The 26771-nt window shown below is 40.2% G+C and overlaps 1 protein-coding gene across 5 annotated transcripts in view; it reads left to right on the forward strand.

Moving 5' to 3' along the window:
- LOC128378693 (protein shisa-6) overlaps positions 1 to 26771 on the forward strand; it is a 101475-nt gene that overhangs the window by 18051 nt on the left and 56653 nt on the right. The gene's annotated exons all lie outside the window — the stretch shown is intronic.

A 26771-nucleotide genomic window follows, 5' to 3' on the forward strand; every position in this document is an offset into this window, starting at 1 on the left:
ATCTGATGTTTATCCGTTCATTCGTGGTGGTGGGGCTTTGTGGTTTGCAGATATCATCAGTCAAAGAGTATGCGGGGTCTTAATGAAGATGTCTTTTTTCTTTGATGATGTTTGACTTGACTTGCAGTTTTCAATTCAGTCATGGTGGCGGTTACGGCTCACGCTAACTTCCCACTTCCTCTTCTGTTTGCTCGGTTGACTCGGTTTCAAGACGAGTCGGCTCCAAATAACATTCAGTATCATATCCAAAGAAATCCAAAGAAAGTCAATACCTATGTACTAAATAGTTCACTATATTTACCCTCTAAAACCCAGAGATGAAATATTCAACATGTTGTGCTTGGAGCTTGTCTGCAGACTTTATTCTGTTCAGATGAAACATGATCTTTCAGTGACCTTAGCAACGTGCTGTCAGTGCTTCAACACAGCTATAAAATGTTTCATATCGCTGCAGTCACAAAGATCAGATTGAATATTTTGGGGGAGAGAACAAGTGGATTTTACTCTTTATTGTCACAACTTGCACATTTCCACATTACGTTGACAGAAAATGTAATTCACTCTTCCTGCAAAAGGTATACTGATGCAATTTAGTCCTGTAAATGTAAATGTAGGAGACGTGTTTGGCAGACTCCACCCTGAAGCTAAATGATGGAGGCTTAAACATTTTACTCCCCCCCCCACTGCTGAACACGCAGAGTCTTTTTGTATTAAAAAAAAAAAAAGAAAAACAACTAATATTAGCATTTTTATAAAAATACAAAGAAAAAAAGCAGAAAAGAACACCAGTCAACAAAAAACACAATTGTTATTCTTGTGTTGTTCTTTACCAGTGTGAAATTGACAATAACACACACACACACACACACACACACACACACACACACACACACACACACACACACACACACACACACACACACACACACACACACACACACACATAAACACACCTAATGCACAACACCTGGAGGCAAATACTCAATAGCAGGTCTGCAAACAGCAAATGTCAGCTTTCATGAACAGGTTGAACTTTCAGATGAATCACTGTTGTGTTGTGTGACATGTCGATGGTGAGAAGAGTTGCTGAGAAGAAATGTGTCATTAAATTATAGTTACTTATGAAAATGTTGATGATTACAAAGGAGTTTACATCTGAAGTCAGACCTTTAAGATTTTGCTCAGGAGGGGTTTTTCCTCATTTTCTTATATTTAACATGTTACTGAATACATATATTGCTGTTTTTAATTCTTTGAAATCAATATTTTTTATATATGTTGTAAATAAATCATGATGTGGGTTTAAATGGAGTCACAGTACCAATTAATCCCATGTCAGACTTTGACTTTTTTCATCAAATATCTTTATTTTATATTCTAAAAATCTACATGAACTAATGAATGCATTTAAAATGAGAGATAAATGTTGCTTTATAAGAAATGATCTCCCTTATAAATCATGTCAGTATCCATGAAAAACAGCTGGACTTAGATTTTGGTGCTTAACCTTTGTGTTGTCCTCCCTTCCTTCCTTCCTTCCTTCCTTCCTCCCTTCCTCTTTTCCTCCCTCTCTCCTTCCTTCCTTCTTTCCTCTGTCAATTTTTCCTTCCTTTTCTTCCTCCTTTCCTTCCTTCCTTCCTTCCTCCCTCCTACCTTCCTTCCTTTCCTTCCTTCCTTCCTTCCTTTCCTTCATTCCTTCCTCCCTTCCTTCCTTGACTCGAGGACAACAGGAGGGTTAATGAACATTTACCCTAACAGCCGAAATATTGGTTAGAAAAATAGAAAAGTAATCAAATGTATTAAGTTACATTACTTTGATTAAGTAATTGAACTACTGTAGTTACATTACTTATTACATTTTAAATAGAGTAACTAGTAATCTGAAACCTATTACATTTCCATAGTAACCTTCCCAACCCTGGAGACGAGATGTGTATCAGGTCTGTAACTAGGACTAAATCAGTGTGTAAACAGCTTTGACCGAGGTCTAATATTTTAAATGTTGTCTGAGGTGACGACCCTCTCCTGACTGTACCTGTCACCCTCCGGCTGCTCCTATTAGGTGACACGTTTTAGCAGCCCGATGGCAGTAACTGTCACTTCAAAGCGGAGGTCCTGTCAGCCCCCGTCGTACATGTCTTAGTTTAACAGCTGGCTGTCGGCAGGCTCCGTGCCCCTCTCTACCCCCCTCCTACCCCGCCCCCCCCTCCCCTGTCAGGAGGAAGCAGACTGACAGATGTGCGCGTGTCATCGCTGACTGCATCCCGGCCTCGCTCCCCGCAGCAGTGCTGTGCAGGCGGCTCAGAGCTGATTTCGGGAGCAGATAGTATCTGTATTATCTGCTCAGGTCGTCTGATTCACCCGAACATCATAATTCTCTGCTTTCATGTGCAAACGTAGAAAAGTACTTTTACTCTGTACTGTACTGCAGTTCTGAAATACTTCACTAAAATACTTCTGTTTCCAGTATTTCTTAAATTCACACCTCATCTTTTCCTCCATCCTCCCATCCTTATTTTCTTCCATCTGTACTGTCTTTTCTCTACTTCTTGAATTCCCATTTCCCCCAAACTTCCTTCCTTCCTTCCTTTAATTTTCTCCTTCCCTTCGCTTTATTTCTTTCTTGCTTTCATTCCTTCTTTCCTTGCTTCCTTCATTCTCTTTTTCCTTGTCACCCTTCCTTCCTTTCTTTCTTTCCATCTTTTCTATCATGTCATTTTCCTTCTCTCCATCTCCATTTGTTCATTCCTTTCCTTTCTTGCTTTTTTCCCTTCCTTACATCCTCCCTTTCCTTCCCTCGTTGTGTTTTGTCCTATCTTTCCTTCTCTTTCTATTTGTCTTGTTTCCTTGTTTATTTCTTTGCATCTTTTCTATGTTGTCATTTTCCTTTCTTTCCTCCCCTCTTTCTTTCCTTCCTTCCTTCCTTCCTTCCTTCCTTCCTGCCTTCCATCTTGCCTTCCTTTCATCCACTCCTTTCTTCATTTCTTTTCTTGTGTTTTTCCACTTCTGCAGCCTGTTTTTCTTCTTTCTGGAAACTTTGGACAAACAAGACATTTTCAATCGTTCTGTTTTCTAAGATTAACCTCGTCTGAGTGCGAGCAGCTATGACCTCGGGTGTGTGTGTGTTTGTTTGCGTGGGAGCATCATAGTGAAAGGAAACCTTGCAAACAGTATAAAGGATAAACGTACGTCAGGGCTAACAAGCTGCTAAACAAAGCTCAGAGTAATGCCGTCATTTATATTCATACATCCACGATTTTACAACAAACACCACACTCAGAGCTTCATCTGCTCTCACAGAGTCACGTTCGAGCTCCGCTGGTCCACCTGCTCGTGCAAAAAGTGACCACGTGACGCCACTGTCAAGGCTGTGAGAGATGGATTCATGTGTGATATGAGTGAGTGTTGGGGCAGAGTGGTGTGTTCACTGGCCCTGTCAGTCTGTCTCTATTTACCGTGATGGATCGGCTGTAGATATGCAGCCATTTAACGTCTCTGGACCACAGCGGGTTTATTGTTTTTGATGGAAAGGCGAGCAGGTTGAATGTTTTGAGCTGAATGTGATTCCTGAATGAGAAACTAGATTGATCAATAACGTGCTGATGTGAGGTTCATTCCTTCTGATTTGTCGAGGAGGAGTTTTTTTCAGTCTCAGGAAAGTAGTTCCTTGTATGGTGGACGCCGCTGAGCATGTGCAAGAACCCATTTTCTAGCATGTTGTGCTACATATTACAACCTCTTTGAACCACAGTGTGCATTTTTCAAAGAGCTCATGAGACAAAGTGGCATTTCCGTTACACAGAACTACTCTCCAGAAACTGAAAATATAATCACTGTCATTAGTCTTTGGAGCCATTTCTAAAGAAACTAACAAACCCAAACTCTTTGTAATGAAGGAGCATGTCACTGAGTGCAGCAGTGTGGCTCAATGATGTGTTTTTAATAGTTTTTAGATAACAATGGAGATCTATGCCACAGAGGCTCTGGACACACACACAATACTTCCAAGGAGATAAATTCATTCATTGTTGGTTCGCCTTATCCTTTAATGAGATGGCAGATCATAAAATGGTCATACACATTGTAAAAGTCCTATGGGAAGTAAAGCAATGATGAATTACCTTATTCTATTGTACACTATAGTTCTGTGTTGGTCTTCATCCTTAAAATGTGTCCTTAAAAGTCATATTAACAGTTAGTTACCGAAGATTTATCAATTTACACTCATCTAAAAACAGAGAAAAACCGATAATCACCATATTTCAGAAACTGAAATTAGACACGATGAACATTTTTAGTTAAGAATACCAAACTCAACTCAACTCAACTTTATTTATATAGCACTTTAAAACAACCACAGCTGAAACAAAGTGATGTACATACATAGATAAAACAACACAGGAACATAAGACAGTTAACAGGAAATAAAACATTAAAACAGAAGCAAAGCCAAGGACTGAAAATGGGTTTTAAGACGAGTTTTAAAAATGGACAGTGAGGAGGCTAACAATAAATCAATTAGTAAAACTGTGGTTTATTAATTGCTAAAAAGAAAAACTTTAACAGTTTTAAACCAAACCCATCATTTCCCCCAAAAAACGTCCAAAGTTAAACAATGGCTCTGTGTGCATTTCGCCAACATCTCCCAGATACATTGTGTACAAATATTCAACCTGTCCTCAGGCTTATTCATCTCTCTCCTTGCTTTCTCCGCCTGTGGCATCCACTGATGTGCATCCTGCTTAATTACTTTTTCATGAGTTGCTCCCTCTTTTAGTCCCGAGGGAATTGCCCCCCTCTGCCCCCCTCCCCCCCGCCCCCCCTTCCCCTTCTCATCCCAATCCACTTAAGGTGACCTTGTCTTATTGGGACGCACTGCTGCAGCACTCCCACCTCCCCGCTCTGTAATCCCTCCAGGCCTACAGTGTTTCTGTGCATGGGCATGTGTACTCCTGCACAGCTGAGTGTGAGTGCAAATGGATGGTGGTTAAAGTGTGCCAAGTAGGTATCGCTTGCCCAGTTTGCCTCCATTACTGAGTCCTAATACGTCTCTGTCCTTAAAGCTGCCGTTAGTGGCTCCGAAGTCGAGCGAGCGGTAACTGAAAACTTTGAACTTGAGAATCCTCGATCAATAAATAATGTTATGTGACATCATCGGGGCACAGTGCACACTCATGTTTACCAGACTGACTATGATGCTTCATATTGATTCAAAGAGATCGTACAGTGGTGAGTCAAGGCTTTTATAGATCAAGTGCTTACTACTACTGCTGCTGCTGCTGCTTGAATCCACTTTAAAGTCTCAGTTTGTCACTTTGTGTAGACAGAACAGCGTCTGTATCCTCTACCAAGATCATATGCTGTAAATAAAAACTCGTAATATAGTTAACCTTTAAATACTGTTCATATTCTGACTCATAATTAGTCTCTACACCAATTCACATTCATAAACTCCCCCATCAGTCATTAAATGTTTGATTAATCTTGTGCAAAAAAGATTAAGGATTCACAATCACTTTTGAATGCTGATTAAAAATTAAACACATAAAATAATAAACACAAGTATAAACTTGTATATTTGCAAATATATTAATGTGTATACGCTGCACAAAAATGTAAAAAAAAAAGATGTATTTTATTGCCATTTTTGTATAATGTGGGTCACATTAGGAACATTTTTTACATAAGTGAAGTAAGGGTTAACTGTATATTTACAGTAAATTACTGGCTTTTAGTTGCATTGCTGCAACCAGGCGGGGAGTTCCAGTCCTCTGAAATGAGGCCAACGCTGAAGTAACTTAGAACTGCATTCTATCAAAAGGCCACCAGGGGGCGACCGTTTTGGTGTCAAAAGTCATTTCTAACCTCAGTAAACATTTTCAAAATGTGTTTATGGTCTCAATCGCTAGTTTAAAGCCTTCTTCAATGCAGTATGATGTTCATTTGGGACATTTTGGCCTCCCTGATTTTATATGTGACGATAAAGCAGGGTATGCATTAGGGCGTGGCTACGTCCTGATTGACAGGTTGATTGACCAATGTCCTCGAGATCCAGCCCTCGCAACCATAGAAACCTCGCCCATATAAGTAGAATCCGTGTTTCTATTTTTCCCAGCATGCACCTGAAATTTTCAAGATGGCCTAGATTCTGCCTCTGATTCTAGATTCAAAACTATTGGCTTCCGAGCAGCAGTCCACAAACCAATGGGTGACGTCACGGATGTTACGTCCATTTCTTTTATACAGTCTATGATTGTAACTCGTATTTTAATCAGTTTTTGTACGCCTACAGCTCAGTTTAATGGGTTAGCATCGTAGTCCATGTGTTATTTAATGATACTTGTGTAATTCCTCCTGAAATAAAGAAAAAGGGATTCATACTTTCTTAGAATATGTTCAATAACCTTTTAATAAATTACAAGGAATAGGAGGCAAAAGGCCAAAAGTATAGAAAAATGGAGAAAACTAGTGGAGCAAATTAAAAGCATAGGATGTTATGTGTATGTGTGTATGGATATATATATGTTCTTGTGCCATCTTGCGCGTTTGGTGGTTTGTTTAATGGATGGAAATACTGTCAAAGTAACAGCGAGACAAAGCCCAGGTTGACCAGATAAGATTGAAGTGTAGAGCTGTGTCCTATTTAACAGCCCAGCACCCACAGGGGTTCACCCATTTTGCACCTCACCTTCTGTCCAATGTCTTCATTCAGAGCCAAGGCAGGAAATACTCTTCATTTTTATGTAGCAAGACAGACCAGTAAAAAGGGGTCAAGGTGGTTTATGTGGTGTGTAGCTTGTTAGACATTCATGTACGAGACAAGAGTTCACATACCAATTAACATTCACCCATTTATGAACTCTAACCACGATCTTTCTATAACCTTAACCCTTCTGTGGGTGTTGTGTGCAGGTGTTGTAGAAATCCAACAAGCCTCCTCTTTAATAGTCTGCAGAGGATTCAACACAGAATTTCACTTCCTTTTCATTTTAAATATATTATTTACGCACATTAATTAAGATTTTTGTACATATGTCAGTATAAATATCACCCACCTGTCATTTGGTGATATGTTTTGATACCAATGAAATGAGGAGTAATAGGCAGAAGACAACAAGCCATGAAGACAACAGCAACCAAATAGGCATTCTCAACTCCACTATTCAGTACATGCAACCATACAATCAAGACGAAACAACGAAACTCAACCAAGCAATCTGTATTACATGTAATTAAAACCATTTTTAAGCATGCACACAGGCAAAGCAACAATAAGCAATAAGACATAAATAAAATATGATAATGTTAATGGTAAAACAAGATGCAGGAACAAGCAGAAAAAGCTGATTTCGTTAAAGTTACACAAAAAAAGATTAGATTACAGATACATTTAGTAAATAATCAGGATAATTAGCTGAATTACAAATTTAAAATAAAGAGTAATATACTATCATGTACTGCACAAGTCCCAGATGTCAGCAGAGCAGGAGCAAGAGGGCAAAATAACACACTGTTTCAGTCCCAAAGACTCGTACGGATAAGATACCAGAGAGCAGAGAGCATATGACAACTAGCAGCACACATAATGGCTCTTCAATGCTATTACTGTGTGTGTGTGTAATGTGCACACAGCTGACAGCGTGTCACTGGTTGTCGAGCACTTTCAATACTGAATGAGTCAGAGAAAACTCAGAAGTATCATGCAGATAAAACCGAATTAGAAATAAAAAGGACACAGCGAAGCCTGTGATGCTGCTGCACATGGCACAAACACCCGGCGGGGGTCTTTCCCCCCCTACTGCGACATACAGTATGTCTGTGTGATAGCTTCACACAGCCAGTGGGCCCAGCGCTGTGTCGTCAGAGGTTTTCCCTTCTCTGAGAATGTCCTCTGTAATGCACATCAAGTGTTGTGCTCTTTAATCGAAGGTCCATAGGCTACTGCTTGAACGTGGTTAATGAAAAGCAAGTTTTTCATTTATAGCTGACCATCTGGCAACAGGCAGAGGACACGGACCAGTTAGCAGCAGGAATCCTGCAGAGTTCCCACTCCCAGCCTCTCAGAGGATTGTCACTGTGTACTATGAGGAGTGTCCGCATTACCGGAGACCATATTTAGATAAAGAAGGACATCCTATCAACCTGACAACCTTTTCTCTCCGTCTCTGGAATATAACTGAGATAAAGGTAATGAGTGTACAGAACAGGATTTTCACTATTACCCCTTTCACACCAAAGCAGTTCCAGTGCTGGTTTGGTGTGAAAGGGGTACATAAGGACCACACCAACAACATGATGAGCTTCAGTGATTTAAGAAGTAAAACGATTGATGAGCATTATAGTTCTTCTGCATTTTGAGGAAGTCTGCTGTATCACCTGGGCAGCATGGATCTTAGGATGCTATGAAGGAGAGTAAGAAACAGGAAGAGCGAAATTGGGGGAGTAGGAGGTGCAGAATACTAGAGCAGATGCGGAGAAGTCTAGGTGGTATTTATAGGAGTGGTGTGGTCCTCCTCCTCAAACTGCACTTAATAAGCTTCCCCTAGTGAGACCTGAATGTGTTTTCCCCTCGTTTGGACTACTTCCAATCTCAACACGACTCTTTCTAAATGAGCAGCACAGGTAAAGTCTCCACAGGTGGTGGGGAAAAAAAGCAAACAATAAAACAGCAAACACAGCTGGTCTGCTGCAGAAGATATTGTTTTTGAACCTGCTACTGTTGCTGCTCATCTCACAGCCGGCCGAACCCATACAGCAGAGTATAAAACACCAAAAGAAAAAATGGCAGGCGTTTAAAAGGTCAAGCTTAAAGAAAAGAAGAAAATGAAAGTAAAAGAAAATGGGAGACATGGCAAACGGAGCTTGAAGACTTGAGATGATCAAAGTAATCACAAGGCTGCAGACTCAAAGAAGCATCAGATGGAGTTGAAACTGAAACGGCATTGTAAGTTTTACTCCTGTAGCTTCCTGTCATAGAGCTCTGAACTTCTCATCCTTTACTTCAGGGGAGTCAAACTCATTTTTGTTCAAGGGCCACATACAGCCAAATCTGATCTCATGTGGGCCGGACCAATAAAAAAGCTTGGAAGGGAGGAAGGAAACATGAAGGAAAGAAGGGAAAAGTGATAGGAAGGAATCGAAGGAAGGAAAGAAGGAAAAGGGATTAGGAAGGAAGGAAGGAAAGCAAGAAAGGAAAAGAAGACAAGGAAAGAAGCAAGGAAGGAAGGAAGAGAAGGAAACAAAGAAGGAAAGAAGTAAGAAAGGAAGGAAAGAAAAGGGATTAGGAAGGAAAGGTAGGAAGGAAGGAAAGACAAAAGGAAGGAAAGGTAGGAGGGAAGGAAAGACAAAAGGAAGGAAGGAAGAAAGGGAGGAAGGAAAGAAGGACAGATGACAGGAGGGAAGGAAAGGAAGTGGGCCGGATTGGACGGCTTGGCGGGCCGGTTCTGGCCCACGGGCCACATGTTTGACACCCCTGCTCTACTTCTTCTTGTAAAGCTCGAGCATTTTGACCAAACAACACAAACCTCGACTCTCAGATGTTGACTGGAAGTTCTTCTTTTATAGGACGAAGAACAAGGAGAGAGTGAAATATTTATCAGGTTGTTGAGGGTCATACAGGAGGAGGAGGAGTTTGTGCAGTTGTTGACTTAGATGACTGTAAAGGAGCAGGTGATAACAAGGTTAAATGAGACACCTTTTTACAGTTTGTGCCACTGCAGTAAAAATTAATGTATATTTATTCCAAGCAGTAATTGGTGTATTTGCATAAAGTTGTTGGGGTAAGCATGGAGTTGCATTTTCATACTGTGGAAAATCCAATTTTAAAAGAGGAACCCATTAAAATGATTTGCCTTTGAGCAAAACTTGCCCCCGAAGTTTGTAGCACTCAAACATTTGGACTCAAAACAATATTATTGGTGCAGGTAATTCTGTTCTCACTGAAGTCTTTGATCAGATTAGGAGGTTACAATGAATCAGGGATTAAGAGCAGTTGAAAGCCGGAAGATCATGTTGATGTTGGGTTGTTAGACACAGCTCGAAACAATATTATCCTCCATCCCCTTTCTTCTTTCCTTCCTTCCTTCTTTCCTCCGTCCTTCCTTCCTCCCTTCCCTTCCCTTTCCTCCCTTCCTTTCTCCCTCCTGTCCTTCCTTCCTTCCTCCCTCCCTCCTTTCTTCCTCCCCCTTTTCCTTCCTTCTTTCCTCCCTCCTGCCTCCCTCCCTCCTTTTTCTTCCTTCTTCTTTCCTCCCTTCCTCCTTTTTCTTCCTTCTTCCTTTCTCCCTCCTTTCCTGCCTTCCCTCCTTCCTTCCTCCCCCCTTTCCTTCCATTCTCCCTCCTCTCTTCCCTTCCTCCCTTCTTCCTCCCTTCCATCCTCCATCCCTTCCTTCCTCCCTTCCTGCCTTCCCTCCTTTTCTCCCTCCTTCCTTCTTTCCTCCCTCCTTCCCTCCTTTCCTTCCTCCCTCCCTCCCTTCCTTCCTTGACTAGAGGACAACAGGAGGGTTAATAATAATGATGATAAATGATAAATTGACAGGAATAAAAACTATATTAAGATTATTTATCTAATTTGTTTAATGCATTAGTTAAAAGAGAGAGAGAGTTTTGGATTGTAGATGGAAATGAACTAGTAGCTAAATCTGGGACAATCAACCAATATAAATACATGTAAATTAAACTAAATGACCAGGACAAGAGAAAAAAAGTAAAATGTCATAATTACCCTGATATATGATATTCTACCTTTATCTTGAGGAGAAAGAAAAGGTGCTGGGAAGAGAAGTGATTTGAGAGCTAGGACAGAAAGAGGTCAAACACACATACATGCTCTCAAAACTCTGAGTTAGAATAACATCAGAGGTTTTTGTTCTTATGCAGAAAGCCTCAAGCATGTATTTTTGTTTTTCATTTCAGATACCCAAATCATGACAGTGTGAGCTGATTCTCTCTATTATCTCTCCTCCAGATTAACGTCAGATTCATTCAGATTCATTCAATTGTTGTGTGCAGTTATTTTAATGTGTGTTATAGTTCAACATGCCCCCCAAACTTAACAACAGCTGATGTATGTGAGAAGTTGTGAACTTTTTTTTAATTTTTTTGTGGGGTGGGGCGATCTGTAAAAGAAATCTATGCGAACCGAAATTCTTCACACTGTGTCTCGGCAATTTTCAGGCAGATTCAAGACTGTGATTGGTCTTTATCAGGTCATTTAAAGTCGGTGCAGTGTTCAGGCGAAGTGGTAATTTCCGCTTCTTTCTCAATGAGCGTGATTCGGAACAGCAGGGAGACAGTCCTCTCACAGCGCGACTGCCAAATGCACAATATGAATTGATTCCTCTCCTTATCTGGCCTGTCCATTAAATAGGAAGCTAATGAGCCTTATTAGGTTGGTTAGATGAATCTCACAGTCTGAGAATACCACAAGCTTCTGTAACACATGGATAAAAGTGAGTATAGAGATTCATACATCGCGTCTACACACACACACACACACAGATAGCCTCTTAACACCTCGTCTGATCCGGCCCTCTCCTCATACATTATGTAGAGCATGTTTATACACCGAAATCACACCTGAAGGGCCGACCGGATGGAAAGTCAACCTTCGCTATCTCACATTTTAAAAAGCAGCGTTTACCTTTCCAAAAAACATTCTTTATCTCAAAATTGGAAATATATATACCGTCCATATCTGACTGTTTATATATTGGTGTCTGCTGTTTCAGAATATCATTTAATATTCCTGTGAGTCAGGTTTAGTCATATCAGTCCTGACGCTGTAGCTCACTATTTCATTTTCGGTGTGTATAATAATAATTTGACTCTTTGCTTTTGCAGTCCTGTGAAATATGTTTGTTTGGTTATGTGATGTATAAATGTGTTAAATATAAGGCATTAGTCTATAGCAGTATCTTAGGGTTTATTTTACTTGAGAGATCACTTCTCAAACAGTTCGGCCAAAAATTCAATTTTCTATTTCATTAGATTTTGGGGTCTGTAATTAGTCTTGACGTTACATTAGTTTACATGATATTGCATTTTATCCCATATATCATTTAGTTGAGTTATTATCTGACTAAATAAAAGGCAAAGTACAGGAAATGTATATTACAGTTTATACACAAAGCCACTTCTAGTGTGCTATACAGTCTATAAACACACTTTACACAGGTGTTGATTTTTTTTGAAGGCCACAGCTCATCAATATAAATGGAGTTTATAAAAGAGCAGAAACATCTGTCAGTATGAATGAATACAACTCAACAGCACCACAAGCTCTTCATATGACTAACATAACAGCTCAGATAATTACACAATGTGAAGACAATGATTTAAACATGTTAGATGCGTAGTTTCAACAATGGCAGCATCCATAGCAACCACCATAGCAACAATAGAATGACCTGAAGGCCCAGTTTGTTTGTTTTTTTTGCAGAAAGCATGACAGCATATGCCTCATAACTGGCCTTCTGCACCTATTGGGCTCCACCAGAGATAACAGCCTGCTGAACCTACTAGAAGGTTTAGTAGGCCCCTACTAGCCCATATATTTGGGACAGATGTTCAATAATCTATCCAATGGGCTGATAAGAGTCAAATCAGGTGGCTGAAACTAGAAAGCTGATATATTACATTGGAGATCTAGAAGTGGAGAAGAGCTAAATGACAGATATATATTCTAGGAAGATGTTGAGGGAATTGGGAGCAGGTGTGCAGGTTGGTGTGGAGTTCAGGTGATATGGGAAAGCACACTGCAAGGCACACTGGGAACAACTGATGGACTGGGAAGGAATGAATGGTTTTATCAGATTTTAAAAAGGTGAAAAATGTCATAAATTGGCTGTTACCATGACATCCATAAGGTTAGGGGACTTGCAAGAGACAGACAAGAAGAATAATGGCTGAGATTGATGCATCTAAACAACACTACAAGTCCCGTAATGCAACTCTATGGAGTATTTTAGTTTGACTGCCTGGTAAATACCCATATCTTTTAAACAACACGACCCCATTTGTAAAATACTGTTATTAAAAAGGCTTTTATTTGCCGACTAAGTGAAGATAACACTTCTAATCATAGGCTGTGTCCAAAAAATCACTCCCTGTTTACTTTATAGTGCATTAAATTTACCTTCCACCATTTTTATTTGAGTGTTCTCACAATGCAATGCAACACATTAGCAATCCGTCTTCATTATAAAGGGAGAAAACACTCCTATGATTAAAAAAACAACAACAATGCAATCTGGGGTTAGCCTGCCTTCTCTAACAGAGCTAATTCTTTGCATAACAATACGATCCATCCTCTTAAGTATTAGTATTTGGTTGGGGGCCGCCGCTGTGCTGACAAAAGCATTTCCATGTCCAGCTCTGCCCTGTCCTTGCCATCCGCTCATAATAGATATTGACCAGTGCGGCGTAGATAAGGCTAATCTGCATCCTAACAGGATTTCACATGTCATATAGTGCTTTCTCATTGCTGCCGCGTTCAATTCACAACTTTGTTATGCTGCTAATAACATTTCACGGTGGCACAGAGGGAAGAGTGTGATAGTGGAGTCTGACTCTGAGAGGTGCAGGTGAACTAATGCTTATTGGACTCAGGGTAAAGCCCAATGTCCCTTTAATGTAGATTATATACAAAATATGTAATTTAAAATGCACTATGTATAGATTTCATCACTAAAAATGCCACTTTTGCATCGTAACCATCAGCTGTAGATTCACACACCAAGCATTTAAACCAGAAAACTGCCAGACTAGACGAGAGTAATAATAAAAAAACACCCCAAAAAAAAGTATAAAGGATGAAAAAGGAGCTTCAGAGGCTGAGTGCTAATGGCCGTGACAGTGTCCTCATTTGGAAAACAAATAGGTCTCCGTTTTATAACACTCGCACAACCAGAAGACCAAACGCATCCTCATGTTAAAATGGCAGAATAAATCTATTTCCAATGACTCCCAAAATGACACAAATTAGATGTTTTCAGCACCGTCTATATGAGATGGATGAGGATAAAAACTAAGGGAGGGAGTAAGAAGGAAGGAAAGGAGGGAGGCAGGAAGGAGGGAAGCAAGACGGAAGGGAAGGAAGGTAGGAAAGAAGGAGGGAAGGAAGGAAGGAAGGAGGGAGGGAAGGAGGGAGGAAGGAAGGGAGGAAGGAAGGAGGGAGGAAAGGAAGGGAGGAAAGGAAAGAAGGAATGGAGGACGGAGGAAAGAAGGAAGGAAGGAAGGTAGGAGGGAGGGAGAAAGGAAAAGAGGAAGGGAGGAAGGAAGGAAAGGACAGAGGAAAGAAGGAAGGGAGGAAGGAAGGAAAGGAGAGAGGATAGAAGGAAGGAAGGGAGGAAAGGAAAGAAAGAAGGAAGGAAGGTAGGAGGAAGGGAGAAAGGAAAAGAGGAAGGAAGGAGAGAAGGAAAGAAGGAGGGAAAAATGGTGATAGAGGAAGGAAGGGATGAAGGGAGGAAAGAAGGAACAGTCAAAACAGAGGGGGTCAATTTGACCCGGGAGGATGACATGGAGGGTTAAGATCAAAAACCATCAGAAAAATCAGCGTTTAGGTTCAAAAGATCACTTGAAATGTTGGTTATACTTCCGTGAAGTTGTCATGGCAATAATAAACCCCACAATGAGAAATGTTGCAGTTGGAAATGGGAAGAAAACAGTCAGTAACTATCCAGACATCCAACCAATCTTTCCTCCTTTTAGTGGAGCAAAGATCATTTCATCATCTTATACTGACATCATCTGAATTGCGTCACTTACTATTATACATAACTACAGGCCTGAATTTTTTGAATTGAATTTTAGACTTGTTGACTTGGGCAGGCTGAGAAGACTCACACATATAAAGACTGATTTTAAATCTACAAATAAAAGCTAAGCAGAGGTTACTCCCCTCACACCCCCCCCCAAAAAAAAATACAAAGAAAAGAAACACGTCTGAGTAGTAAATACGTTTTGTTGATGCATCACTCTACCGGGACAATGATCTAATCTGGAGTGCTCACACATCTTCAGTCAGAAAACGCTCATTCACATCACACAAAAGCTTTGGTAAAAGACACAATGAGCTCATCAGCGAGAGAGAGAGGGACAGAAAACCGCCGTACAAACAAATCAGCGCCCAGTTGGGTAGAGATGTGATTTTTGTTCCACATCAAACCTCCCACTTCTTCCCCACTCCTCTCCCAACGCAGCGCCCGGTGTTGCTCAAGTGTCAAATTGCGAGCGGCGGCGGTGGCGGTGGCGGCGAGCTCTCACTCCGGGCATAAATGGCTGGTGATTGTATGTAAAATGGAAGCAGAGATTACAATTGCAACTCATCTGCAGGTTGACGAAAAACCGCCGGAGTCTTCTCCCCTTTTCTAAATGCTTCATTAGTCGGTGTGTCTCTGAATGCTCTCTGTGAATGGGAGAAGCCGAGCGCTCCTCTACCAGCAGCCGCCCACCAGCTTCCTGTGACCCTTTGGGCTCGAGTGATGCATCCCACACACACACACACACACACACACACACACATATACCAGGCTTCATTCATAAATCTAGCTCTTAAAATAAAAGAAGCACAGATGTGAGGGAGTGCTTGCCTGTGTGAATATGAAACATTCAAGCGTCCATAAAGCACCGAGCTGTGACCGTAAGACAAGAGGAGGCTTAATCTGTGGAGTTAGACAGAGGTGTAAGAAGGTGGAGAGTAGATCTGAAGATTTATTTTTATTTTTTATGTATTATTATTTATTTATTTGTATTATTATTTATTAATTTGTATTATTATTTTTTTTATTATTATTAATATTATTATTATTTTTAAATTTATTATTATTTATTAATTTGTATTATTATTTTTTATTATTAATATTATTTTATTATTTTTTTTAATTTATTATTTATTTATTTGTATTATTATTCTTTTATTAATAATATTATTATTATTATTTTATTCATTATTATTTATTTATTTGTATTTTTATTATTTTATATTAATATTATTTTATTTATTTATTTTTGAGTGTATTTGTTTTAATTTTTATTTATTATTCATTATTTATTTATATATTTTTTATTTTTTTATATATTTTTCTTTAGTTTTTTTTTTACTTTTGCTATCTTTTGTTAATTTTATGTATTTATTTATTTTTCACAGTTAATTATATTTATTTTTATCTACTGTATTTCTGGTTGATTATCATTATTATTACTATTATAATTACCTATATGTGCCTTGTTCTGTATTGTTCTCTGGTGTAGAGTGGGAAGCAGTGGCAGGCCTTAGATTAGCATCGTCCCTCCCTTGTGTGTTCTCCCGCTGCCCTCCCTGACATAGCGGCAAAGACATTATAGTAGAAAAAGGGAACTGAGGGTGAATTCTGAGCTTTTGGATATTCTAACAGAGGCCTTTTTTTTTTTTGTCCGCCTGTGATGCAAAACATCTATCAGAGATGTTTCAACAAGCTGTGCGGCCACTTTTCCTTACCGCTCATTAAGAGTCGACGCCAGCTGAGTGCCTGCAGGAATGCATGATGGTTCATTACAATATTTACCCATTCTGCACTCATTCGTCACTGAGTATAATGAGTGCTATCACCAATAGGTATTATTATAGAGCTTGGTATGCAGCCTCTGTTGCCTTGCGGTAAGAGGGTCCCGGCCAGCTGGTGTTCTCTCTGGGTTTTTTTATTTTTTCCTCCCATATCTTTATTCAAGAATATAATCTTTCAAATTGAGATTGAGATTTTAGATTTTCTAATGCCTTCCCTGCAAAACTGTAGATTTTATTTTATTTTTTTAAAGATTTTTTTGGCACAGACGCCTTTATTTAACTGTAGATAGACAGGAAACAGGAGAGAGAGTGGGGATGACATGCAGCAAAGGACCTCCGGCCGGGATTCGAACCGGGGTCGGCTGCGTATGTGGCCACTGGACTACCTGCACGCCAAAACTGTGTAGATTTACTCTACTCTGAAACTGCTCAGCAGAAGTGTTTGCCGGTAGATATACTGTTGCTTGCACAGATGTGTTGTGTGCTCCATTTTAAGTCCAGATGTTTCAGAAGCGCACACGAGCATCCTGAATTCAAGGAGAAGAATTTAAAGCATGAGCAGCACTATATAATAATAATAATGATAATAATACTTTATTTTTGGATAGGGACAGTGCATATTGATGAACATCGCTATTAGACATCTCTGTAAATATGCCGGATTATAGCAAAGCTGCTAATTTTCATCCGTAGTCCCTGGTGAGTAGAATAAATATAAAAAAGAATACAAGTAGAAGAGACAGCAAATAAATAGATAAGATACAAATAAAACACACACAGCACAATTCAATACACAATCAAGAGGATATCAGATCCAGACAGGATACAGCAATGTAAAAAAAGAGTTCAGTCAGTGTTAAGTCCAGTTAATGAGCCAATGTTTTAGTTGTCCTTTTAAAAGAAGAGTATGTGGGGCATTCCCTTATTGTAGAGGGAAGACTATTCTAGATGCCCCTCCTCCCCCACAGCGGAGAAAACATTCCTCCCATACGTGGTGCGTCTGTGGGGAATCTCACAGTCCCCTCTATCACAAGCCCTGGTGCTCAAACCTCCCACAGTCCTTTTCCTTATGAACTCATTATATATAAATATCGTATAGTGCAGACAACCAGTTTGGAGCAAAAGCAGAGAAACTGAACTGGGATCCAACAGAAGGACTTTAACTGGAGCACAGGACATCTGTGCAAATACATGGAAAAGCTTCACAAAATTTGAACATAAAATCAAGAAATCATGCTCTCAAACTGAAAGATTATGCTCTTGAATAAACAGAGGAGGGGGGGGGACCCATAATGCTCCAGTTTCCTCCAACAATCCAAACACTTTGAGTTTAGAAGAGTTGCAGACTCAGTAGTGTGATAGACTAGAGGCTTCTCACCCAATGCCCTCCTGGGTAGGCTCCTTGCTGTTGAATTGGATAAGCAGCATAGAAAATGGATAGTTGGAAGACTGCAGAGCGCTGAAGTTCTGGGGCCATATCTGCAAGTTTTTTCTAACCCACCAAGTCTTTGCAGAGCCGAGGTGGAACCAGGTCACCCTTGAAACAAAGTCAGACTGGAGTGGAAGTAGACTCAAGACTCAAGTATAAGAAGGTCACAACATATGCAAATGTTGTGTCATTAATTATTTCTACAATATCTGTGCATGGTTAGGTTTAGACAATTAAAACAGTCGGGGAAGGTTAGGGAATAATCTCATGGTTAAAGGGATAGGTTCACATTTTAATACAATACTCAGATGCCAGCATTTACATTGAAAGAGTTTTTAGATGCTTCTTAACCCTCGTGTCGTCTTCCCGGGTCAAATTGACCTCATCTCTTTTGACCCCGTCTCTTTTAACTGTTCCTTCTTTCCTCTGTCTTTCTTGAATTTTTGCTTTTTTCTTCCCCTCCTTCCCTCTTTCTTTGCTCCCTCCTTCTTCCATACTTCTTTCCTCACTTCCTTCCTTCCTTCCTTCCTCCTTCCTTTCTTCCTTCCTTCCTTTCTTCCTCCCTTCCATCCTTCCTTCCTCCTTTCCTTCCTTCTTCCTCCCTTCCCTCCTTCTCTCCTCCCTCCCTCCTTGTCTCTTTCCTCCCACCTATCTTCCTCCCTTCTTTCTTTCCTCTGTCCTTCCTTCCTTTCTTCCTTCCTTCCTCCTTTCCTTATTTCTTCATTCCTTCCTTCCTCCTTTCCTTCTTTCTTCCTCCCTTCCATCTTTCCTTCATTCCTTCCTTCCTTCCTTCTTTCTTTCCTTGACTCGAGGACAACAGGAGGGTTAAATCCAGCTGAAGCTCACATGAGGCCTCAGCAGTCTGAGTTAGATTAAGTAGTTAATCTTCCTAAATTTCAAGCTTTGTAGCATAAAATAAATCTTTTTACTTTAACAGACATGTCAAGTTTTTCTTGCTGAGGAACAGCAGAGGGTTAGTAATACAAACTGAAACAGACTTTAAAAAACGTTCCCACATGATTTGAACAGTTTGGCTGCACAGGAGGTCTTTCAGTCGCCCCGTTTCATGAGCCACTGATAGAACAGATGCACTTTTCTTTTATAGCCATCTGGAAATTAGTCTTTGCATTGATGTCAGCAACTTTTTTTTTTCTCCATTGATAAAAATGATTAAGAACAGAAAAGACAATGTATAACGAATAAATTGTGGAACACCTGTAAGGACAAAGAAAGAAAAAAAGAAAAATCTAACATTAATTAATTCATGAAAATAAATCACGTTGAACAAAATCCAATTTTTCTAGAGCTGGTCTTAATTTACACTATCTCATCTCATCGTGCTTATGTCCTTTAGAATAAAAGTATGCCTCACAAGCAATCAAAAAGATGATTTTAGCCTGGTACATATCCAAGGTAACAAAGTAAAAGCTATCTCTTCATTTCCATCAACAAGGCGGCAACGTAAGGTCAAAACAACACAAGCTATGCAGCAAGGAAGAAAGAAGGAAGCCAGCAAGGATGATGGAGTCTTATAGTGTTTGATGAAGGCTTATTTATCAATGTGAGTCAACCTTAAAAGTATGAAATGGGAAAACTGAGGTCAAAGTATTGAGTTGACAGATTGCTGCTATCACAGTGTGTTTGAAAATGTTCCAAAAGTTCATATCACCAGTGAGTTTTTAGTCAGTCTTCAGCGAGGGGAAAGGGGGGGGGGGGGGGGGGAAGAAGTATGTGTGCATTTTATTTTGACTTCAGGTCATGACTGCAAAGCCTACTGTTTTATGTATTTGCATTAGACACGATAGCGAGCCGATACGATCGATCTACAGACTGTCAACTCTCCTTAACGAGCAACATTTTCAGATAAACTCTAAAAGAAAAATTTGATGCAAAAGCGATGTCTTTACGGGTCTGTAATGATGCATGCGGCCGTCTCATCTCCCCCCACTTATCGTTGGGATGTGTGCTTTAATATGCTGTAGAGCCGTGGCCCTATCAGATCAGATGTGGCTCCGGGCGAGTGGAGCCTTCACGAATTGGAGATGGAGGAGAGGAGGGTGGGAGGAGGGAGGAGGGAGGAGGGGAGGGGCTGAGTCGCTGCAGCTCGGGGTGCATCATATTCTTCCCATTTCTCTCCAGCCCCAGACAACAGGCCCCGGCGAAATGACTGCGGGTGCCGCCAACTGTGAAATTAATTGAACTTGTGATCCAAGGGGTAGAGACCAGCATCCGGCCCGAGGAGGCGAGTGTGCATCCGTGCTTACATTAGCCCCATGACAAAGGAACAGCCGAGCCCAGAGGCAGCGGCCGGGTCTGTGGTCAGTTTCCTCGACATGATATATCCGGACGTGGCGAGGCCTCACTTGACTTGTGTGACATTGTAGCAGAGCGTGTGAGACGTGCTGTCCTGCTGTTGGCTCTTGCTTGAGGGGCAACATTTTGGATTTGTTCACAGATCCATCATGTCGAGCCGATGATGAATGTGAAGATCACGACTCTATCTTCAGGATATGTTTCCTTGGCTCATATTGAAGCCTAGTTAGACCAGCTGTGTTGGTATTTTAAAGAAGATAATCCAAGTTTGTTATAATTAAGGGTCTTATTTTTGTAGTGTTGGTAAAGATAGTGTTGGATTTACAAAGTTAAGGTGCTCTTTGGAGGTAATTCACTGTTTCCCATTAATTACTGCAAACAGTGTAATAGCATGAAACCATTGGCAGGACTGTGCGTCATATCCATTGTGTCAAAAACACTAGGGTTACTTTTTAATTACTATGATCTGAGAACACAGTGAAGTTGCTAAATTCACAGGTTAGAAAGAAAAAACTCATTTTGAAGAGCAAACAAGATAAACAGTAAAAAACCCAAAACTCTGCTATGTAATAACCACAAAACAGATTTTCTTTTTTTTTTTTTGGCTTAAGCTTTAACAAACCATTGTTGGCTTAGCTGTGCACACAGTTTTCCTGTTCAATGAGTAATCATCAGCAACATTTCAGATGGGCTACCTCTCAGTTTTACCTCCTGTTAATGTGTTTGAGATAATCTGTGTAAACTGTTGGCGACAAAAATGAGCTCAACTTTAAATTTAAAAAAAAAAGTTATTAATCCTGCTTTTATTCTGAAACAAGACAAGTCCAAAGATTACTTTCCAGATTCCGTCTACTGAACACTGTTAAGATATGAACATGGACCAAAGAAAACTGTCTCAAGATAAGAAACTAAAACCTCATTTTTTATAGCTTTCTAAAACTAGGTTGGGTTTTACTTTATTTCAAGCTTTCCTCACACAGCTACCTCCTCACCTCTCATGTGTCTATCAGAGTGTAACGCCATGAAGCAGTCCATGTTGTTATCCTCATTTGCACAAATCACCAAGTCTTGCACCTCTTTTGCCTTTAGATGTGGTTGGGTGACAAGTAAAAAGTAGTTAATTTCCCTTAGCTCTGTCCTTGTCTTGAATTGATCAGATTTCCCTGCTGAATATCGGAGTTACTCCACATTTAAATTAGAACCTCCAAAGATTAATGCCTCCTATCAGAAGATTTAACCACAAAAAAACAAAATCATTCTCACACCATCAAAGAAAATGCAGCGGACTTGCACTGTTGTTTATTCCTCTTTCCAAATACTGATTCTGTTAAGGCTTTAGATATTGCCTTAATGAATGTGTTTTATCTTTTATTACTCAGCTGAATGGCTTTAGTTCCTCTGCTCTGTGCATGGACCAACACAGGTGGAGGAAATTAACCTAATTCAACATAGTTCAGGACTCCAGATTCAAAATTTAAAAAAAATAACTAATGCAAAATGGATGTTGGAAAAACCCACTCTTTAAATCAGGATTAACTATTAAAGCCTGATCTAATTTGTGATAGTGATGGAGATAATTGATAAAAGGGATGGAGTAAATCAGTGGAGACGTGAAAGGCATGCAGGGTAAAAGCAACACTTCATGCACCAAACGTTTGTCATCTTTCTGATGAAATGTAATCAGCGGGGAGTAAATGAATCAATTACATTTCTTTCATTTACCTAATGGCCTCGGACCAGAACCAGACTGGAGGGGCACTCGGAGTGAAGAGAGTAGGCCAATCTCCATCAGCGTTCTGCTTTAAGCAGTTCGTGTCCCTGATGTTCCCCAGCTCTGCGGTCCCTGGCCCCATGGATACAATGCAATCTGCGCTGCCCCACATTAGTTAAGTATCTTCCAGCTCTCATTCAGGTCACATTGTACCGCAGAGTGCAGCAGGGGCTTCTAAGACTCTGCGAAGGTGGAGGTGGAGGAGGATGAAATACAGGGTCTGTTCAAAACGGCATACTTTCCTACTACTCTACTAACTCTGACGTCAAGTTAGATGGTTCCGGATTAGTTCCTGGATGGTTTACTACATTCTCCAGAAATGCAGAGTATGCATCAAGAGCTGACTACTCACACTCACATTACCCAAGATGCAACGCTACTACTCACACTCACATTACCCAAGATGCAACACTACTACTCACACTCAAATTACCCAAGATGCAACGCAACTTCTGAAAAACCCCCAAAATACAAACGTCACAGATCAGCTACAGCGAGGGTATGTTCGCTTCCTGTTTTCAAAATAAAAGCACCAATTCTATCGTTATGGTTTTCTTAATAATAAAAGGTAACGGGTGTTTTATTTTGTGAAAATAACCGGAAGTGCGTTACTCGCTACGGCTAACTCTGAATTCGTAGTGTTATTTGGACAAATTAGCGTCACATTGTGGATCTAAAGGGATACTTTACTTTCTTCCTAAAAAGGTTAGAAATGTGGATAAAGTGGTTTATTTACAGAGTTAGAGCTAAAATGAAATCAGCTTCAGCCTGATGATTTCAGCTCGGGTAGGAACCAAATGCATTGTGGGTAATCGTGTAGTTTACTACAGTGTAAACGGTCTGCTTACTATCTGGTCCTTTAGTGTGTAGGATGGAAGTATGTAGTATGTAGTTTGCGGTTTCGAACACAGCCACTGCGTACGTGACAAAGAGCCTGTTGGTCAAAGTGTTTCAGGTCGGCTCCAAATACACATGAATCCACCAGTTTGTCCATCGTGAAGTCTTCTTATTAGAGTCCAGAATAGTTAAGTACCTTTCATTAAGAAGTAGATATGAGTCTGCCAAGATATCCACTAGAGATGTGCAGAGAAGCCAGTATTGGTCTTTGTCTTTGTTGAGGCAGCAAAATGATTTGTATTTGTATTAGAATAAAAGGAAATAGGTGTTCCTGGTTTTATGACACTTCTAATTTTAGGATATCAAGGTGTAAATGAGATATTTTGTAAAGGAGGATTCCCAATACGGGTCTTAAAGCGTGGTTTTCCACTGCTGACCACTCAAAGCTCAGCTCCAGCTTCATAAAGACCTGCAGCTATTTATACATCCATGACCCAGAGAGACAGACAGCAGAGGGATGTTAACTCCCTATGCTACATGCCCCGACCTGTGTGGTGATTTATTTGACTTATTTGTTCTTCTTAAAAACAATTTAGTATTATAGGTAATAAATCTTGCTAAAAACCTTCTATTTGTGCTTTTCCAAATATTGTATTCTGCTGCTACAGCCTTTAATATCCACCGCTGATCTCTGCTACAGAAATGTTCTCCATGTCTGTAAAACCTGCAATAAAATGCTGCCTTTTCTTTCCTTCTTACAAAGCTGCAAACCATTTTTTATTAGAACTGTTTCATGATATTTTCTTCCTGGCAGTCATCAAAAGGAGGAAACACTGAATCCTTGCAAGGTTATAGATTTAATATCCTGTGCATGAAATTGATCATATTAAGATTATGAATATCTGCACAGTGTGAGGAGCTTTAATGCAAAAAAAATAAAAAAAATAAAAAAAGCAGAGCTGAAAGTCCTTGAGGGAAAAGTCTAGAATAAAAAGTCTCAACTTGAAGTCCATTTACACTTTTATGTCTTTTTCAAGTGTCTCGCATCCAGATAGAAACCAGATGAGATTTACGACACTTTCATTTATACTCAGCCACATATGTGCATCTTCAGATCGCAAAACTGATAGCAATCAGTCTTGTTTCAGAATACATGCAAATAAGGGTCAAACAGAGAGATGATGGATGCCATTATCACAGCGGACTGATGCCGTAATGCCTTTTCAACGGACCTCTAATGTAAAGATTATGTAGAGGAGTGCAATGAAGGAAAAGGATTCATTAACGCTATTTTAACCCTCCTGTTGTCCTCTTGTCAAGGAAGGAAGGGAGGAAGAAGGAAGGAAAGAAGGGAGGAAGGAAGGGAGGAAGAAGGAAGGAAAGGAAGGAAGGAAGGAAATGAGGAAGGGAGGAAGGAAAGGATGGAGGAAGGAAGGAAGGATGGAGTAAGGAAGGGAGCAAAAGAAATAAAGGAGGAAGGAAGGAAAGGACGGAAGGGTTAGGGTTAGGACAGAGGAAAGAAGGAAGGAAGGTAGGGGGAGGAAAGAAGGAAAGAGAGAAAGAGGGAGAAAGTAAAAGAGGAAGGCAAGAAGGAAGTGAAGAAGGAAGGGAGGAAGAAAGGAAACAAGGAGGGAGGGAGGAAGGAAGGAAGGACAGAAGGAAGGAAGGAAGGAAGGACAGAAGGAAGTAAGGGAGGAACAGTCAAAACAGACGGGGTCAATTTGACCCGGGAGGACGACACAAAGGTTAATATCCGGCTCCAGAGGTGCTTTGAACAGGAGTGTGTCTATGTTCCTTCAGATCAATACCTTTGCCAATGAGGTAATGTTTTCACCACTGTCTGTTTGTTTCTTTGTCTGACCCTAAAAGTAAAACCTGTGTCCTCTCAGGCCAGTTCTGATGCTGAGGGAGCTCATTTAGATCGGGCAGATCGGGAAACATAGACCTGACCCTGTTTGAACACAAGAGTCTCCAAATGTGGACAAATAAACCCCAGTCTTTCTTAATGGAGAGATACTTCTAGAGGTATAGGGGGGAAAATGGTGTACTGGCCCTTTAAATGGTTAAGTATGAAAGAGGTTTAGGTTTATCTGAGCAACTTCAAAAGTTCACCTCCACAGCTCCACCCCCGAAAAAAAACTATTAAAACATTGAAAATCCATTTTGTGCGTAATGAGGCGTATCTTGGGACTATTAGCTTAAAATAAAAAATATCCCGGCCACCTCTGATGGAGCTCAGGATTCAATCAGAGAAGGGGCTGCGATATTACAAACAATCCCACCGTATCAACCTGAAATCAGCGTGTAGCAGCTGACCTTGCAGATGTGCGTAGCTGAATTGCAGCAGCAGTGATTACCGTCAGATCCACGCAGGCCAATCCTGTGTTAATGAAGTTGCTGCCTTGCCTTGTGTGTAAAAGTGCACACATCAGTCACATCAATTTAAAAACACACTTATTGTTTCTCCTGCTGTGTGATGCTGCAGGTGTTTAATAAAGTCAAAGGAAATAATCTGTCTGACACACTTCCAGAAATTGCTCCACAAACACTCGTAGACTTCCTGAGGGCTAATGTGTTTGGGGGTTCGGAGATGGCAGGCAGAGGACCAAACAAGGCATGTATGGAGGGCGCAGGCTTTCCAAAGTCATGTTTTTCAAGTGTTTCAGGTCCCCAAATGGTAATTGTTAAAATGATTCAGCATTTTTTTAAAAAAAGGTACCCTGTGGAGTTTCTGACCTCTAGTGGTTTTTAAATGAGTGTCTTCTGCAAACACACACAAGGATGCACAAGTACATATTACACAAGGGGTAAAATACAGTCTTCGTGGATAATTTACCAACTAACATAAGGAAAAGGAAAAAGATTGCAAGCTAGTGAATATGTATATATAATATGTATCGAGTCAAGGAAGGAAGGAAGGAAGGAAGGATGGAAGGGAGGAGGGAAGGAAGGGAGGGAGGATGAAGGAAGGATGGAAGCGAGGAGGAAGGGAGGGAGGGAGGAAGATGGAAGGAAAGGAGGGAGGGAGGAAGGAAGGGAGGAAGAAAGAAGGAAGGAAGGAAGGTAGGGAGGAAGGAAGGAAGGAGGGAAGTAAAGAAGGAAGGAGGGAAGGTGGGAAGGAAAGAAGAAAGGGAGGAAAGAAGGAAGGACAGACAGAAGGAGGACGACACGAAGGTTAAGCAATTCAGGATTTTAAAAACAGGTTTTTGCTGCTTTTTAATTAGAAACACAACTTTTTTCCTTCTTTTTTTGCAGGAAAATGTCCCTTTAAATCTCATTTGGAGTCTCAAGTTAAATCAATTATTTTGGGAGTCATGTCTCAAGTCTCAAGTCTCAAGTCTCAAGTCTCAAGTAGGTCAAATCTGAGAACAGTCAGCATGTTCAGAGACCTCGTTTTAAAGACTTAAGTCTGATTATTGCTCAGCAAACCAGTATCGAACTTTAAAAAGCATCAGAAAACAGGGAAAATCTGATTGTTTAAAAAAAAAGAGAGGGATTTTCAAAATAAAGTGTTGTAACTAAATGATAAAAAGTCACATAAATCAGCTAAAAATCAAGTAATATAACTAAAAATGCACCAGAAAATAGTAAAATCCTTTAATAGAAGAAAAACCTAGTCTTTGTGGCTTCTTAAAGAGGAGTCAAAGACTAATAAATCCACATAGCATTTATCAAAAGCTGCTTTTAAATCTCAATAAAGCTGCTGCTTAAATCAAACGATGACTTTCCCGAAAAAATTCAGACTATTTTTCAAAAAACACGAGTCAATGGATGTTTTTCATCATGTGTCCTTTTTCTTCAGCTGCTGTAGAGTAACTGTAACTGTAGCTGTTTGAACCTCCGGCATGACATTCATTTATTTATAGGAGTAAAAGTGTAAT

The sequence above is a fragment of the Scomber japonicus genome, chromosome 18 (genome assembly GCF_027409825.1).
Source record: "Scomber japonicus isolate fScoJap1 chromosome 18, fScoJap1.pri, whole genome shotgun sequence".
Taxonomy (NCBI): domain Eukaryota; kingdom Metazoa; phylum Chordata; class Actinopteri; order Scombriformes; family Scombridae; genus Scomber; species Scomber japonicus.